Below are 17,947 nucleotides of genomic sequence, written 5' to 3' on the forward strand. Positions count from 1 at the left end.
CAAAGATGAGCAATTATATTGGAATCATGTCAATTTAGGCAAAAAAGAAAAAGATTTATGGACTCTTTGGTAAAGATCCTTGCCCTACAGTGTCTATATAATTTTATAAGTGCAATAGTAAAGACTAGGAAGCATCCAGTCTAGAAGCACTGATGTCTTTCATACTAGACTCCAGAGAGTAAAATCTAATATTTTCAATGAGATTCTTTGAAGTCAAATCTACCGTTTTTAAAAAAGGTCTAACAAGTGGAGTTTGGAGTGATCCAACTCTTTTGGAAAGCAATTTGGAACTATGTCCAAAGGGCTATAAGATGGTGCATAACCCTTTGACCCAGCAATACCATTACTAGGTCCCTATCCCAAAGAAATCAAAGAAAAGGGAAAACAAATTTTTTTACAGTAACTCTTTTTGAGTCAGCAAAGAATTAGGTGTGGAGGGGAAGTCCATCCATTGGGAAATGGCTAAAAAAGTTGTGGTATATAATAATGATGAAATACTATTGTACTATAAAAAATGCTTTCAGAAAAACCTAAGATTTATATGAACTGATGTGTACTGGAGTGAGCAGAACCAGGAGATTATTGTCCATAGTAACAGAAATAGTGTTTTATCAACTATGAATGAAAGATATTCTCTGCAATATAATAATCTAAGACAATTCTGAAAGACATGATTTAAAGAAAAAGAAATACTATCCACCTGCAGAGAAATAACTAATTGAGTCTCAATGTAGATCAAAACATTTTTAATTTTTTTTTATTTTTCTTGTTTGTTTAGGGGTTTGTGCTTCGGGATTTTGGGGGTTTTTTTGCAACATGGCTAATATGGAAATGCTTTTTAAAAGACTAAACTTGCATAATCCATATCAAATTACTTGATTTCTCAAGGTAGAGGGAGAGAATTTAGAATTCAATTCTTAAATGTTAAAAATTATTTTTCCTTGTATTTGGAAATGTATGTATAAAATATAAAATTTTCCAGAAAAGAACACAGTAGCACTCTTGGAAAATTCCCCATTGTTAGCTTCCTGTGGGCCATTTAAAGTAGGGACACAGAAATCTACCCTATTTTTTTACTTTTGGTGGCCTTTAGCCAATTGGCAATAGAATAATAATAAAAAAGTTGTGACATTTGGAAAGCCACATCCTTCCAATTTATTTCCTACCTGAATAAGTAATATCTACTCAAGAGATATTGCTGCTGTGTTCAACCCTGCAGAAAATGAGTTCAAGTCTTGTACAAAAGCCAAAGCAGGGCAGGACAAATAGAATTTCCATCAGTGTAAGGTTGACATGACTATTTCTCCCAGTTCTAACAGTGTCTATTGGACACTGGAGAGAAAATTCAGGCAGAAGAGAGTAGACCGAAAATAACAGCTCATAAGCGTTCATAGGATTGTAAGGGTTATATAAACCAGAAATGTGTTTAGCTAAGGCTCTAATGAAGAAGAGTCAGAACCCCAAAGCCTGAAATAGTTTTTGAAAACACTGTGGAGAGGAGCCACATGATTTGAGCATGTCATAACTTGGAATGTTGGAAATAAAAAGATAAAGCAGCCAGTAAGGAGTGAGACCATGGAGAGCTTTAATTTAAAAAGCTGGGAGCAAAATCACTGTTCTTCCATGATTATTATGAGGAGACTTTGGGTACACTTACACAGCAGCCAAATGCCACTGTCTAATGAAAAGAGAGCATTGTATCCAGCCATTGCTTATTTTAGTCTTAATCAGCAACAGTACTTCAAATTAGCCTCACAATCTATTGGCCCCACTCAGCCATTAAAGCTACTTTTCCTTACTCTTTTGGCTATTAGCATAACTTCCAACCTCCTGAGAAGGGAAGAGCTACCCCCTCTAAGAGCTCTGTCTTTGCTTTTCCAGCCCTGCTGTGCAAAATTCATCACAATTCAAACAGGAGCTTACATAGAGATGCCCTTTGGGGAAAGGGAGGGGAGCAGAGTGAGGGAAAGGAGGGCAACAGCTGGGCTTAAAGCACTTGAGAGTCCAGCCTGCAGGACTGGACATTAATTGATGTCAGGGTAGCAAGGAAGTTTGAAGTCCAGTAAAACAGAGAGTGACACTAATGAAGTCAGGTTAAAAATGCATGAATTTAGAAAGTTGCATCATTAAATTATAATAAAGGGAACAACTTCCAAATACTTTCTTGAAGGGATTGGGGGAATAAAAACAAGGTGTTTTATACTCAGTTTGAGACCCAGGATGTCAACATTGGGGAAATGGGGCTTTTGAGGGCAACCTTTTAGTATCTACTAAGATTTTAACATCAATTTCAACTTACTGAGCATAAATTAATTGTACGATAGCTTTATTTCATGAGAGCACAGCTAAAGGAATCTGACCAATGGTGTGCGCCATGTAGGAAAGAAAGATGCTGAGTACCATAAGTGATCTCCCAAATTCTAGGAAAATATTGTGAATTCAATTTTCTCTATATGTATTCTTTGGGATAAATATGAGCTCTGTACGATTAAGAATATTGTCTAAGTATTTCTCATTCCATGAAGAAGGGTCAATATTCACAGAAATTATTTTTGTCATTGTTTTCTTTGCCAAACTGATACTCACTTCTGAGAAGATTTCTAACTGCTCAGTTTGCCCCTTAGTGGCCAAGCCCAATACACAATTATATTTTGAGTGTCCAAGGAGATCTCAGAAACAGATTATCATCCAATTTGTGAGCCATCCTAAAAGAAATCTGAGTTCATAAAACCTAATGAACACTATAATAGGGATGTCCTGGAATTTTAATTTCATAGTTTCCCTACATATACACAGTGTTTTGTACACATTACCTAATTTATCCTCAAAACATCCTTGGGAAGGTCAACAGACAACTGATTTGTTTCTGCTATTTTTAAAGGCTCAACAAATCATCTGAAATAGTAAATAGGACAATTGGGTTCAAAACCTTTTAAGTCCCTTGTTTAGAAATTTTTGATTCAGTTAATCAAGTGTGTATTACGGGCTTCGTATTTGTCAGAAAGGCAACAAGGTGGCTCTCTGGACAGGTGCCAGGCCTGGAGTCAAGAAGCCTCATCTTCCTCAGTTAAAATCCAGCCAACATCAAATCTGTCAGACAAGAGGCAGTACAGAAAAAATGGAAAGATAATTGGTCTTTGAGTCAGGAAAACCTGCTTTCAAGGCTTGCCTTTGATATGGACTGGCTCCATGACTGTGAAGAAGAATCTTCACCTCTCAGTTACCTCATTTTACATTTTAAGACTGTGATAGACCATTTGCTAATTTGCCTTAATAGAAGGATTTCTACCCTAAAATCTACTATATTGATAAAACTTTTGGGCCTAATAAAACAATTATAAAAATTCTAGATAGACAGAAAGCTAGGTGACTCAATGGCTAGAGAGCCAGGCGTGGAGGCAGGAGGTCCTAGCATCAAATCTGACCTTAGAAACATCCTGTTTGACCCCTATCCAGGTCACTTAACCCCCATTGCCTAGCCCTTACCACTCTTCTACCATAGAACCCCTACATGTATTGATTCTAAGATATAAGATAAGGGCTCAAAAAAAAAAAAACAGGCACAGTATGAGGTTTTGGAGATGTAAATTTAAAATTAAAACAAAAAAAAATAGTCCCTGCCTTCTATGTCTGCTAAAATAATCCCTAAGAACAACATCCCTCCATATTAAGAGGACTTCTCATCTTCCACTACAGTTTGACAGAGAACTATATTATGATGATAAAAAGTGTGGTGCCCTTCTATTTGAATCCTTCCCTATGCTGTTTTTTTTGTTTGTTTGTTTTGTTTTTGGTACTGAGGCTAGGAGGCTAAAATACAAGTCCATTCACAATGATATCATATGATGTTAGATATACCATAGTTGGTTGCTTTATTGATTGTTGTCCTTTGTAGTCAAAGAGGACCAGAACTGTATCGATATATTGAGGACAATGCATATTTTGAATGACTGTGGTTGATAAGAATAATACAAGCTGCAGTGGTCATCAAAACAATATGGTACTGGCTAAGAGACAGAAAGGAGGATCAGGGTAATAGACTTGGGGCAAGTGACCTCAGCAAGACAGTCTATGATAAGCCCAATATTCCCAGTTTTTGGGACCAAAGCCCACTATTTGATAAAAACTGATGGGAAAATTGGAAGACAGTATGGGAGAGATTAGGTTTAGTTTAACATCTCACACCCTACACCAAGATAAACTCAGAATGGGTGAATGACCTTGAATATAAAGAAGGAAACTATAAGCAAATTAGGTGAACACAGAATAGTATAGATGTCAGATCTTTGAGAAAGGGAAGACTTTAAAACCATGCAAGAGGTAGAAAAAAATCACAAAATGTAAAATCAATTGTACAAAAAAAAAAATCAAGCCATTCTCCAATTGATAAATGGGCAAGGGACATGAATAGGCAATTTTCAGTGAAAGAAATCAAAACTATTAACAAGCACATGAAAAAGTGATCTAAATCTCTTATACTCAGAGAGATGCAAATCAAAACAACTCTGAGGTATCACCTCACACCTAGCAGATTGGCTAACATAACAGCAAAGGAAAGTAATGAATGCTGCAGGGGATGTGGCAAAGTAGGGACATTAATGCATTGCTGGTGGAGTTGTAAATTGATCCAACCATTCTGGAGGGCAATTTGGAACTATGCCCAAAGGGCGATAAAAGGCTGTCTGCCATTTGATCCAGCCATAGCACTGATGGGTTTGTACCCCAAAGAGATAATAAGGGAAAAAATGTACAAAAATATTCATAGCTGCAGTCTTTGTGGTGGAAAAAAATTGGAAAATGAGGGGATGCCCTTCAGTTGGGGAATGGCTGAGCAAATTGTGGTATATGTTGGTGATGGAATACTATTGTGCTAAAAGGAATAATAAAGTGGAGGAATTCCATGTGAACTGGAATGACCTCCAGGAAGTGATGCAGAGTGAGAGGAGCAGAACCAAGAGAACGTTGTACACAGAGACTGAAACACTGTGGTACAATCGAATGTAATAGACTTCTCAATTAGTGGCAATGCAGTTATCTATAAGAAAGAACACTATCCACATTCAGAGGAAAAACTGTGGGAGTAGAAACACTGAAGAAAAACCACTGCTTGATTACATGGCTCGAGGGGATATGGCTGGGGATGTAGACTCTAAATGAACATCCTAGTGCAAACAACATGGAAATAGGTTCTGATCAAGGACACATGTAAAACTCAGTGGAATTGTGTGTTGGATATGGAAAGGGTGGGGAGAGGGGAAGGAGGGAAAAAATATGATTCTTGTAATCAAGGAAAATGTTATAAATTGACTAAATAAAATTAAAAGTAAAAAGTAAAATAAAAAAATTAAAATGTCCTGGCATGTCAAAAAAATAATAAAAAGAACAATACAAGATCAGAAGACTCTACCACAAGTCAGGCACAAATAGCTCCTTTGAACCCTTGGAATGGAGATATCTCTAAATTTCCTTATCTTGTGTTTCTTTTGAGCTACTATAATTTTGCTTTGTAGAAGCTCCTTCTTTGATGCAGCACACCATCCTGGACATTCCTGTGACTATGTCTCCCATGTCTCACAATTGATACCAAAGGTCCTTTGAAAGACTTTGAACAGATATACAATAGCAAGGAAGAACTCATAGAATGATGAGAGTAAAAACTAGAAAAGACTTTCTAGCCTTATTGTCCTTATAAAATTTAGTCCATGACATCCAACTGTTATATAAGTAAGAGAACAGATGAGATGGGACTGCAGGGAGATACAGATGCAGAGAAAAGATTCTATAATGGGGGGAGAGAGGGGGAGACAGTTAACTGAGGTTGGAGGTGGGTTCTTCTCTGGTTTGACCTGGAAGAACTGGCTGATTGGTGTCTGTTTCTACCTTGTCTTTCCCATCCTACCTGCTTACCTGCTGGCTTGTTGTCATCTACTGAGCTTCCTGGTGTGATCCTGAACCATCTGGGCCATCTGTCTGTCAGATTAGATCTGGGGTCCTTCTGGATTTAGGACCTCTCCTTGTGCCCTGTCCTGCCTAACTGCCAAAACCCACTGCCTCTTTTACCATCAAAAGGAGGTTTGGGTTAGTATAGGTTTACCTATATTAGGGACTGGAACCTTTACTTATAACACTACCTAACTTTCTTTCAAACCATTTGAAATTTCTTTTGCCCAAATAAAAGATTCAAGTAAGACTATTCCTACTTTCTTTGTCCTTTGTCATAACTTTTAAGGAATGCATAAGATTATTAGACTCTGCCATATAGATAGAACTATGTAATATCAGGCAAATACTACAACCTCTTGGATTGCAGTTTTCTAGCTTGTAACAATCAAGCATTTATTACATACCTACCACATATTAAGTGCTGTACTAGGCACTAGTGAATACAGATGCCAAAGTGAGATAACCTTTGCCTTCAAGGAACTTATATTCTACTGGTAATGAAGGACTTGCTATAGATAAGCTTTACATATCCCTTTAGCTCTAACAGCCTATAATTCTAGAATAAATTGATCTGCTCTTCCTTAACTAACCAAGAGAAATCTTTGCAGAATCAGCAACTAGTTTATCTCAAATGACTAGTTTCCTCCTTTATGATGGGCAAGCATCCAGATTTAGGTTCTGTTTTTTCTTGTAGGAATTAACTTATGTCTCTGGCTCTCAATTTCCTTATCTAATGAAACAAAAGGGTTATTGGTGGGGATGGTAGTGGTCTCTCTCAAGAGGCAGGTAGTATGTTTCATCATGGGTCATATTGTATTGTGATTGGTCACTGAATTGATCAGAATTCTGAAATTTGTCAAAGTTGTTTCTTTTCCAAGTCTGTTTATTGCATAAATTTGTCATCCTAATTCTCATTTTGCTCTGCATCAATTTGTTTTTCCAGGTTCCAATTGTAATAGATAATATTGGAGGGGCTATATTTGATGGATACTAGATAACTAATAGATCAGGTTTTTCCTTTGATTGACAGCTTCTTGTCTTGCTGCATGCCTTATAATTTCTCTCTTCTCCACACTCTGTAACTATTCCTTTCATGATTTCTTATACTACAATACTATTTCACTATACCAATATAGGAAGGAAGGAAAGAAGGGAGGAAGGAAGGAAGGGGAAAAGAAGAGTGGGCATTTATTAAACACCTACCACATGCAAGGAACTATACTAAGCACATGAAAAATATTTGATTTGTTCTTCCCAACAACTCTGTGAGGAAGATGCTAGTATTATCTCTACTCTACAGACAATGAAACAAATCATATGTTCATCCATTCTCCAATAAATATGTAACCTCTTAGTTTTCATTTCTTTGTTAATCTAAAAAGCTACAATAAACTACTAAAAAGCCACTATAAATATATTTGACTATATGGGTCTTTTCCTAAATATTTTACCTCTTTGGAACATAGACCTAGGAGAGGTATCATCACTTCCAAAGGTATACAGAGTTTAGTAACTTTGGGGATCAGAATTCTAAAAAAAAAACACCTTTATAGAAGATGAAGTCAAGGGCAGGTATTATAGCCTACTTGCACAAGAGGGTAGAATTTGAGAGAGGTAAGGATAAAAATGATGGTAGTAAAGGGGAAAAAGATCAAAGAAGGGATAGAATTTTGCTTAGGGTTGGTAAGATAATAACTTATAATAGAAAAGACAGGCCTACTTGGTTATTTTTTTACCTCCAAGAAAAATGATATTTAGTATAGACCATTTAAGCTAAAAAGTAAGAGAAAGTCTAGCCCCCTTGATGAGTTCATATTACTGAGATGAACTCTATCCTTTGTTTTCACAAGATCTGACAAATGTAATTGTTTTTAAAACACCAATAGCAATATTTGAAAGATTGTGAAGATAAGGAGAGAGAGAGAGTGACAGCCTGGAGAAGATCAATACCTTGATGGTCACCTTCCCTTTCTCCCCAACCCTGCCACCAAAAAAAAAAAGAAGAAAGAAAAAAAACAACTAAGATCTACAAGGGACATTTGACTTCAGGTCCTAGCAAAATTTTGGAATGTAACATTAAAGAAATCATTCCTGAATATTATAAAGGACATGGTGATCACAAAGATTATTTTATCAAGAGAAATTCATGCCAGACTAAACTTATTTCCTTTGTTTGACAGAATTACTAGACTGGTAAATTAGAAAAAAAATGTTATAAATATAGCTTATCTTGATGTTAGCAAAATATTTGAGAAAGTATTTCATGCTATTCCATTCTTATGAAAATAGATGGAGAGAGATGGATTAAATGACAGTGTAAGTGTATGCATTATGTCACTGGTTGGTCAGATCCAAAGCTTAATCATTTGCTCAATGCCAACTTGAAAGAGGAAGTTTCTTATAAAGTACTCCATGATCTGTATTTAATATTTTGTAGATGTTGTTAATGACATCACTGGATAAAGACTCTCATCCTTTCTTATTATTTAGAAAAGATACAGACTCACTCTGACATTAACCCAGTGGATAACAATCAGGATTCAAAAAAGAACCTGACACTATAATATTAAACTAACTTAATCATTGCACTTTTAAAAAGAATAACAGCAAAGTCTTATATTTGAGTTGAAACCAACTTCATAGGGGAGGTATAGTCAGGCAACAGTTAGTCTGGTACCATATGGATGTTCTGATGCTTTAGTATGAGTCAACAGAGTAATAATATGGAAGTAAAAACCAATTAATGTGATTTTCAAATGCTTTAGGATATATAATTTCCAGGAATTAAGATATAATAATCCTTCTGCATTTGGAACTGGAACAGAAATATGCTCTATTTTTTTTTTATTTTAGCCACCTTTACATATTTGAATCTCAAGGTCCATTGGTTTGGGATTCTCTTTTCTTTAGTGGAAATCAATGTCCCAGGCCTTTGTGAGGGACAAGGTGAAGATTGTGAGATCTGAAGAGACTCTCATGCTTAAATAGACTGAAGAACTCTCCTTCCTCCTGTTCCCACCAATTCCACCCCGCTTCGCATGTCAATGAGGGATATTGATTTCCTCCAAGGAGTCAAGAGTCTTGTACCAATGGGTTTGGGGACTCTGGTTAGACATTATGTGCCAAGCACTATGCTAAGATCTAGAGAAACAAATGCAAGTAAAATAAAAAAGACAGTTCCTACTACCCTCAAGTAGCTTATATTTTAATGGGGGAGACAAGCTGTTAAAAGGGGAAGAATAACTGCCAGAGAAATGGACTTTTTTTATTTGACCACAGAGGACAAATTAGGAACAATGTGTACAAATTATATGGAGGGTAATTTAGACTTATTGCCTGGGCAGGAACAAGCTTCATAATAATTCAAGTTGTCCCAAAGAGAAATGGAATACCTTGGAAGGTATGGGATTCCCCCTCATTAGAGGTCTTTAAACACAGATTAAATAATCCAACTTGTCAGGTAGATTATTGAAGGGATTTTTTTTAAAGTAATGAGTCTCTGCTCAGGTTCCTTCCCACCATAAAGTCCCATGATTTTTTTTAATATTCCACATTAGTAGAGGACCCAAATCACATGTGCTTCGGTCTTAGTCTGCCCTTATCAGTCTCATTTCCAAAAGGCAGAGCAAGATTTCTCAAGCAGAATGGTTTAATACTCTCAGTGTAACTTTGGGATGTAAAGTAAGACCATTAACTGTGAAAAAGGAAAGATTAGGTGTTGCCTAAAGTGATGTTTCTAAGAAATTGTATATGGCACTTTATGATCCAGAAACAAGTATAATTTGTCTTAGTATCAGAGGTTTATTTTAGACTAAGAGTATGTCATGGTCTGGTGCTTTTGAATTAAAATTTTACTACTTAGCCATGTAAGTATTTGATTTTTAAAATGACTTTGTAATCAAATAATTAACAAAAGGGTTCCAAGGACTTTTATAAAATGGGTAAAGACAAAGAAGAGATCAGGGTGGGGAAGGCAGACTACATGTTATAGTAAAATTAGAAACCATAATTAAGTTTTTGAAAGTGATTTTACATAGAATTTAACTGTGTGTCAACACAAAACGAGGTTTTCTGCTGCCATCTTCCTTAGGAAAGGGGGTGGTGCTTAAATGTTCTTGTTTTCAGTACCTCCAGGAGAGAATTCAAGACATGTTCACTGGATGTTCACATTAAATATTAGTGATATTGAGTCATATAAACACACAAGAATATGTACCACATGCCTTCCTTTTTATACTTAAATGGGAGTAATGAAGAAAGCAGTCTCTGTCTAGTACAGGGTTTCTTTAACCTTTTTTTCTTATTATGGATTTTATTGGCAGACTGGTGAAATCTATGGACTCTTATTTAGAATTAAATGTTATTTTTAAAAACTGTGTATTAGGGGAGAAAGTGAGCCCAGTAGCAAGAGGTACCATCATGGTATGACCATGGGGATGGGGTAGGGCAAAGAAAAAGTGATATATTTTGATGCACAGAGACACTGATTGTGGACATGGAGTGAATTAGTCAACTCATATAGCTTGGCATAAGCTTTCATAAGATATAAGGTTGTACATGATGATAGTCAAGAGGCTTGGTCTCTGGAATCCATTGTAACCCCTCAAGATACCAATGACCCATTGTACCTTCCTTAAATGGATTCCCCACTTTCCTGCTGTAACTATAACCCCCCCAAAAAAGGATCTTCTCACTTAATTTCACCTCAAATGGGGATTAAAACCACAGAGATTTAGTTCTAATGAACCAACCAATGAAGGCATGTGATGGCCACCTAAGGAATCAGAGAAGAAAATAAGATGCTTTTGGTAGAAGGATCTGCTCCATAATCTTTGGGGAGGATATGTCTACAAAATAACTGTACCAAAAATATTCATCAGATTTAAGAGACAGAAGATAAAGAAATCATTGATACTGATCTCACTGTAATAAGATGATATTCAAAGAAGAATGGAATTTCTGCAAGAGAGGACTTTACAAGACCCTTTTAAGACATACCTGACAATTGGTCATCAAACCTATGAAAGAAGACTCCTTGTTTATTAAGATCCTTAGTAAAAATGACCCTAGCATCATCCTGACGCAAGGCATTTTAAAGTTGCTGTTACCCAAAGACCTTGTTTTTAATTTCTTTGTTGAGTTACAAAGGAAGCAGATTTTTTTAGGTCTTCTAAGATGTCTTTTATCAGTAAATAAATATTTATTATGTACCTACCATATTATATACTGTCCACCATTGGGGACACAAAGTTAAAAAAAAGACAACAAACAATCCAAGCTGTTAGGAGCTTCCAGGTAAGTGGGTATACAACATATAAATAAACGTGTACAAATAAGATATATACAAAATAACTGGAAATAACAGTGAAAAGGGCACTGAATTAACTAAAGGGAATCAGGAAAAGCATATAGTAAAAAAAAAAAAAGATTATATCTGAGACTAGAAGCCCATCAAGGTCAAGAAATAGAAAGTTGACATTCTCTGAGTCTGGTGTTAGATAAACATTATTGTAGAAGTACTTTCTGTGCCAATATCTAAGTGAATCACAGCTAATATCAGAGGCAGAATAAAGTAATTACCTATATTTATATAGTAATTTATCATCTATAAGGTAGGTAGTGCATTCATCAGCCCACTTTTCATATGGATAAACTCTTAAGGCTCAAATTTATCATGGCTTGCCCAAAGTCCTAGAGCTAATAAGTGGAAGAACTGGCATTTAAACTCAGGTCTTCTAAAATTCAGTGTCAAGCAGCAGAAATAGTTTACTACTGGCCCCACACTCAGTGCTTTTCCAGTTTGATAGCATATCTGCCTTGAAGACTGCTCCTGTTAAATTTATACCATAAAAAGTAGCCAGAATGGGACTTGAAAAGAAGTTCAGGATATTAGATTTAAAAGAAGCAAAAGTTTCCTATTAAGCTTTATTTTTAAAGAGAAAAGACCCATAACACCCTTTTTATCAAACTCACATTTTGCCCCATGCAGACCTAGATCACCAAAAATTTTCATACAGAGCATGTATATGCATTTCTTATTTCTGAAACTAGTCTGTCCAATATAGTTACAGTATTTTTCTTTTCACTTTAAAAAATAATAAAAACCTGAGCATGCTTCCTTAACTTGATCTCTGAGAGCAGATTTTTATTTATCTTGGTAGGAAATCCTGGAAAAAGTAATCACACAGTTTTAATAGAAAAGATAGTGATCTAATCATTCATCCATTGGTCACAACTACACAGTCCATAAAAAAAGTTCTAACCAAAGATATTACAGTTCAGAAATAGAAAGGAGTGAAACATGGCAGAATCTGGCATTATATACTGATATTCCAATATAGTAAGGAAAACAATTAACTGCTGAATCAGTGGCTCATATATTGAATAGAATTTAACAGTAAGCAAGACTGATTACAGCCTAGCAGCTGGAATACATAGAACAGAGACCCAATTTACCAAGGGGGGTTGCTTTTACTTTTAAAAGAGTAGTGTGATGTTGTAGAAATGCTGTATTTGAAATGAGGGAAGATAAAATTGGAGTAGAATCCTTCCTCTTGCTCTTACCAGAATACCTATGGGCAAGACAATTAACCTTCATCTGTAAAATGAGGAGACTGTTGAGTATTGAGTCAGAATTTACATAAAATACTATGTAACCTTGAAGTATTCTATGTGTCCTGTATTATTCTTTTTAAAGTGTCTAGAAAATTTCACTCCTAATTTTCCTTCTTTAAGAGAAAACAAAGTAAAAATTTAAGTGTGCAATTAAAATTTAAAATATCAGATCCTTTTCATCATGCATTAATTCAAGGAATTGTTTCTTGACAAGGGTTTTTAATCTAGGATCCCTGAATTTCTTTTTTTGCATTTGTTTTTAATTTTAATTTCAGTGTGAATTATTTCCTCTGTAATTCTAGGTATTTATTTTATGCATTTAAAAATAGTATTCTGGGAAGCTTCACCAGATTGCCAAAAGAGGTCTCTGATACAAAAAAAAATGTTTAGGAACCCCTGTTTTAAGTTTCTCACCACCATTAATTATGCAAATCGTGAGTATGCCATGCAATATGGGCACTAGAGAATATGCAAAGTTTAGACAAAACTCCCTTTTTGCCCTTGTAGAACCTGGACTCTAGAAAAGAAAAAAGATGCTAGCCCAGATAGTTTTAATACATCATTTTATGTTGATATTCTGGGAATTTTGAAGGAAATATTACTAGATCACATTCAAGGAACCTCTAAAATTCATGTAAGCCAAGTCCTTTCCTTCTTTGACAACTGATGGAGTAATCAATACTCTGATTATTCTTCAGGAAACCTTTCCTGCTCACCCCTTGCCAGAAGTTGACTCCTTCCTTCCCATTCTTCTAGTCCAAGATTGGTGACACTGACATGGCAGTATTTGATGTTGTTCTCCCTTGTAGTTATACATATAAAGAGGTCTTATCTTCTAAGGGGACAGTCAATGCTCTGCGGTCAGGGACTGTCCTGTTCATCATTTGAATCCCCCTTGTGCCCAGGAAATAGCAGGGACCTCTTAGAAATCTACCAACTGGCAGAGAGAATAAGGGAAGGATTCAGAAAATGTTATTCAAGATGCCCTGACCTTGTGACACATCAAAGATGCTTTGAGCCTAAAACAGTGTATGGAAGCACACAGGCATAGAGCTGTCACCTAATTCTCCAGAGTTGCGTTGTTTTGCCCTGAAGAAGCCCTCTCTCACACTCGTGCTCTTTCCTCTCCACAAATTCAGCACTTCTCCTGCTCAAGCAGAGTCCGTTGAGGGAGAACCCCTCAGAGGTTCTGGGTTTCTCTGCATTTCTCTGTTGTCTGCAAGCAGTCTAACAGTGAGAAGAGAGCTGATGCCTGTTTTATGTCTTTTGGCAGCAACTGCTGCCTCCCTGTTCCTGCTGCTCAGCTGCCCTGCCTCCCTGATTGCAGGGACAGCACTCAATCAATACTCTTTTCAGGCGGTCCTCCACCTCATACTCTGATATTGTGAAAGATGCTTGATTTCCTCACTGTGGGTGTTTCCCTTGCTCCACACACTTCAGTCCCCCAGACTTTTCATCTATTCTGTATGGTTCTCATCTGTATTTTCCTATAAATCCTTCATTTTATCTGACGGAGTAGAGAGAATATATTGATAGAAGCATTTTGAGGTAAGGTCATGGTTAACTTTACTGGCAAAAAAGAAATATTACCTCAGCTATGTAGCTGCCGCCTCCCATCTTTAGCATATACCCTTTCTAAACGGATCCTATGGCCATCGAATATAAAGTCATATAGTGGCAGTAGACCTATTCATAGGAGTGAATGTCTTTTCCTGACAGCTTATCATAATCAGAGATTCATAAATTTGAGTTGAATAGAAACTTTTCTCTCCCTCTCCAGGTCTCTCCCCCCCCCCTTCTCTCTCCTTTCCCTTCCCTCTTGTCTTCCTTCTCCCTATTCTTTTCTCTTTCCTTTTTCCTCCTCTTCAGCCCTCTCCCTCCTTGCTTTTTGTCTCTATCCTCCTTCCCCTCTTCTCCTTTTCCTTCTCACCACCTTCTCCCTTTCTCTCTTCTCATTTTATTTCTCTCTCCAACTCTCCATCCCCTTTCACTTCTCCTCTCCTTTTACCCTCTCCATCTCCCTCAACCAATGCCCATAGGCAACTGTTCTGCAGTCTAGCCATGGTTGCAAACCTGTGGTATGCATGCCAGAGGGGTCACTTGCAGCCCCAGCAGAGAGTTCACCAGAATTGATTAATAGAAAGTCAGCGGGAGAGGGGGACAGGCTGCTCCCCCTCTCCACAAGCACCTGAGGACATTTCTCACGTCACCCACCCCTCTAAAAGGCTGGCCATCACTGGCCTAGGGTTATACACATGTCAGAAGAAGACTTAAATCCAGGTGTTCATGACTCAGAGCCAGCTTTCAATCTGTTGTTCCACACTGCCTATTTTACCTAATAATAATTGACATTTATTTAAGCTCACTTACTTGAGCCATACAGTAACCCTCTCAGGGAGTGTCCCAATTTTACAGATGAGAAAACTGAGGCTCAGAGAGGTCTAGGGAACCTTCCTAGCATCATATAACCAGTCTGTGCTAGAGGAAAACCAGAGTCTTAGTTCTCCCAGACTCCTGCTCTGTCATTCCCTCTGCTAAGCCAAATTGCTTTTTTTTCCATGATACCTATAAGTTGGAAGGGATGTGAGGAAGCAGAGAAGAATTGGGCATGATAAATTTGAGGGTTGTATGTGGTTTCAAATCAGGATGGCTTGGAAGAACTTAATGATTTTTCTCTGTTGAATTTATTGAGTTCATTGCATTTGTTATTCCATAGCCTCTCCTACCCAAGAGTCATTAGGCTCTGCGAGGAGTCCTAATGCAAAGGGAACTTTCTAGCATGTTTTCTGGGTGCATAGGACAGCATTTGGCAGATTGTGGAGAATGTCTGATTTGATTTGATCCTCTGGGCTATGCAAAAGCACTTAAGCACCACAGTAACTTCTGGTAGAATCACAGCATCATCAATATTTAAATCCCTGGTTTCCTCTTTAAAGACAGGGCTCTGGTATTTCGGGACCCTAAATAGAGCTGCTAACACACTTAGCAGGGTCTGGGTCCTTGAATTGCCTTGTCTACTTCCTTCCACAGAAGGAACCATTAAGACTTGGCATGAAACAGCAGTCATTTTAAAGTCATTTTGATATTTATATTTGGAGCAAATTGCAAAATGGTACTCCTAGGGATAGAATGCATCCTGCAACAGCTTCCTCAGATACTGCGCCTTTCCTTTCTGCTGGCTTTGGAATGCATTTATAGAATGTATACATTTGGATTAAAATTTAATGAAATTTGGTGTTGGAGTCCACTAAGGAAATAGTGGCATGATAAATAATAGTATGTGTAGAAAAACACCCAAAGCAAGAAAAATATATGTTCATCTGTGGGATGCCTTGAACGCTGACATGATGGGTTGCTCAGGTCCTCTTTCCAAAGCTGAACTATCCTCTGTTTCAGTGGGACTTAGCAATAAATTTTCTAGTCCAATAAAATGTAGTTTATCTTTTATTTCCCAGCTAAATGAGAGACTGGAACAACTAGATAGCCCAGTAGCTAGAGAACCAGGCTTGGAATCAGGACGATTCACCTTCCTGAGTTCTAATCTGGCCTCAGATACGTATTAGCTGTGTGACCCTGGGCAAATCACTTCACCCCATTTCCCTCAGTAAGTTCATCTATAAAATGTGTTTAAAAAAAAAGAAATGACAACATGCTCCAGTATCTTTGCCAAGAAAACATAAAAGGGGATCACAAAGAGTCAGAGACAACTGAAAAAATTACTAAACAACAAATAACGAGACTAAGTAGAAACAGTGGAGAAATGATGATAGACAAGACCATTTTGAGGGGGAAATTTCCCCCTTTTGATCTATGAAATAAAGGAACAGAAAAAAGAAGACATATGTGCATATTCTCTGTCTGTCTGTCTGTCTGTCTCTCTCTCTCTTCCCCAAATATGCACTAAATAGTGGTATTTATAGAAGAGTAGATATATAGGACTGTTTCCAAAGACATGGAAGATCTAGGTTCAAGTCCCACCTCTGAAACATACTGACTTCATGACTGGTTTAATCATTTACCCACTCAATGCCCCAAATAGTTCTATAAAAGGATAAGTTGAAGAACAGTTTCCAATCTGCATCACTATTTAGAGTTTCCTCAAAAGTTCCTTATACCAATGAAATCACAAAGATGGTTTTAAAAATAATAAAATTGTATAGAAATACAAAATAGTATGGAGGAAAGAACAGTGGATGGAGAAATGAGAGTCAAGAAGAGCCCGGTCCCCATCACAGTGCTACCAATCAATAATAATTTTATGACCTTGGGCAGCTCTTAAAAATTCTTCTACTCAGTCTCCTCTTCAATTAGAAATTTTTAATAATTGTTTCTTATATGTCAGACACTATACTGGGGAGCTGGAAAACAGATGTGTACAAACAAACACTGAACTCATTCCTGCCATCAAGGAGCTTACTTATAGTTGTTATTGTTGAGTTATATACTATTCTCTGTGACCCTATTTTCTGGGTTTCTTTATCAAAGATACTGGAATGATTTGCTTTTTCCTTCTTTAGCTCATTTTACAGATGAGGAAATTGAGACAAACAGGGTCGTGATTTGCCTAGGGCTATATAACTAGTGTCTGAGGCCAGATTGGAAATTAGGAACTGACTCCAGGTCTGGCACTTTATCTCCTGAGCCACCAGCTGCCCCAAACTCCAATTTGCAATTTATCTGGAAATCAGGACCTACCAAGGCACCTAGCTCATCTGCTCTTCCATTGCTCCACTTGTGCCTAAATTGAACCCCTATCCCCAACACCTGATCCCTAGAGTCCATGCCCAAACCACCATGCCCTAAGAAAATGACTCTAATTAGATTCTGAACTCTACCCTTTCTTTTACACTGTTGTCTCCCCATCAGACTATAAACTCTATGTCAATAGAGACTATCTCACTTTTGTATTTGCATCCCCAAAGATTAGCATGGTACCTGACACATAGTTGGTATTTAATATATATATATATATATATATATATTTAACCTTATTGAGTAACACAGTTAAATTATTTTTTTTGTTTTTTTTAATATATTTTATTTGATCATTTCCAAGCATTATTCGTTAAAGACATAGATCATTTTCTTTTCCTCCCCCCCACCCCCCATAGCCGACGCGTAAGTCCACTGGGCATTAGATGTTTTCTTGATTTGAACCCATTGCTTTGTTGATAGTATTTGCATTAGAGTGTTCATTTAGAGTCTCTCCTCTGTCATGTCCCCTCAACCTCTGTATTCAGGCAGTTGCTTTTCCTCGGTGTTTCCACTCCCATAGTTTATCCTTTGCTTATGAATGGTGTTTTTTTTTTTCTCCTGGATCCCTGCAAGTTGTTCAGGGACATTCCACCGCCACTAATGGAGAAGTCCATTACGTTCGATTATACCACAG

General features: G+C 37.1%; 1 protein-coding gene across 2 annotated transcripts in view; it reads left to right on the plus strand.

Annotated features, from left to right (window-relative positions):
* The window catches only part of GALNTL6 (polypeptide N-acetylgalactosaminyltransferase like 6), a 1,644,699-nt gene that overhangs the window by 1,199,702 nt on the left and 427,050 nt on the right, over nt 1-17,947 (plus strand). The window lies entirely within an intron of this gene.

This window comes from Monodelphis domestica, chromosome 6, assembly GCF_027887165.1.
Source record: "Monodelphis domestica isolate mMonDom1 chromosome 6, mMonDom1.pri, whole genome shotgun sequence".
NCBI lineage: Eukaryota > Metazoa > Chordata > Mammalia > Didelphimorphia > Didelphidae > Monodelphis > Monodelphis domestica.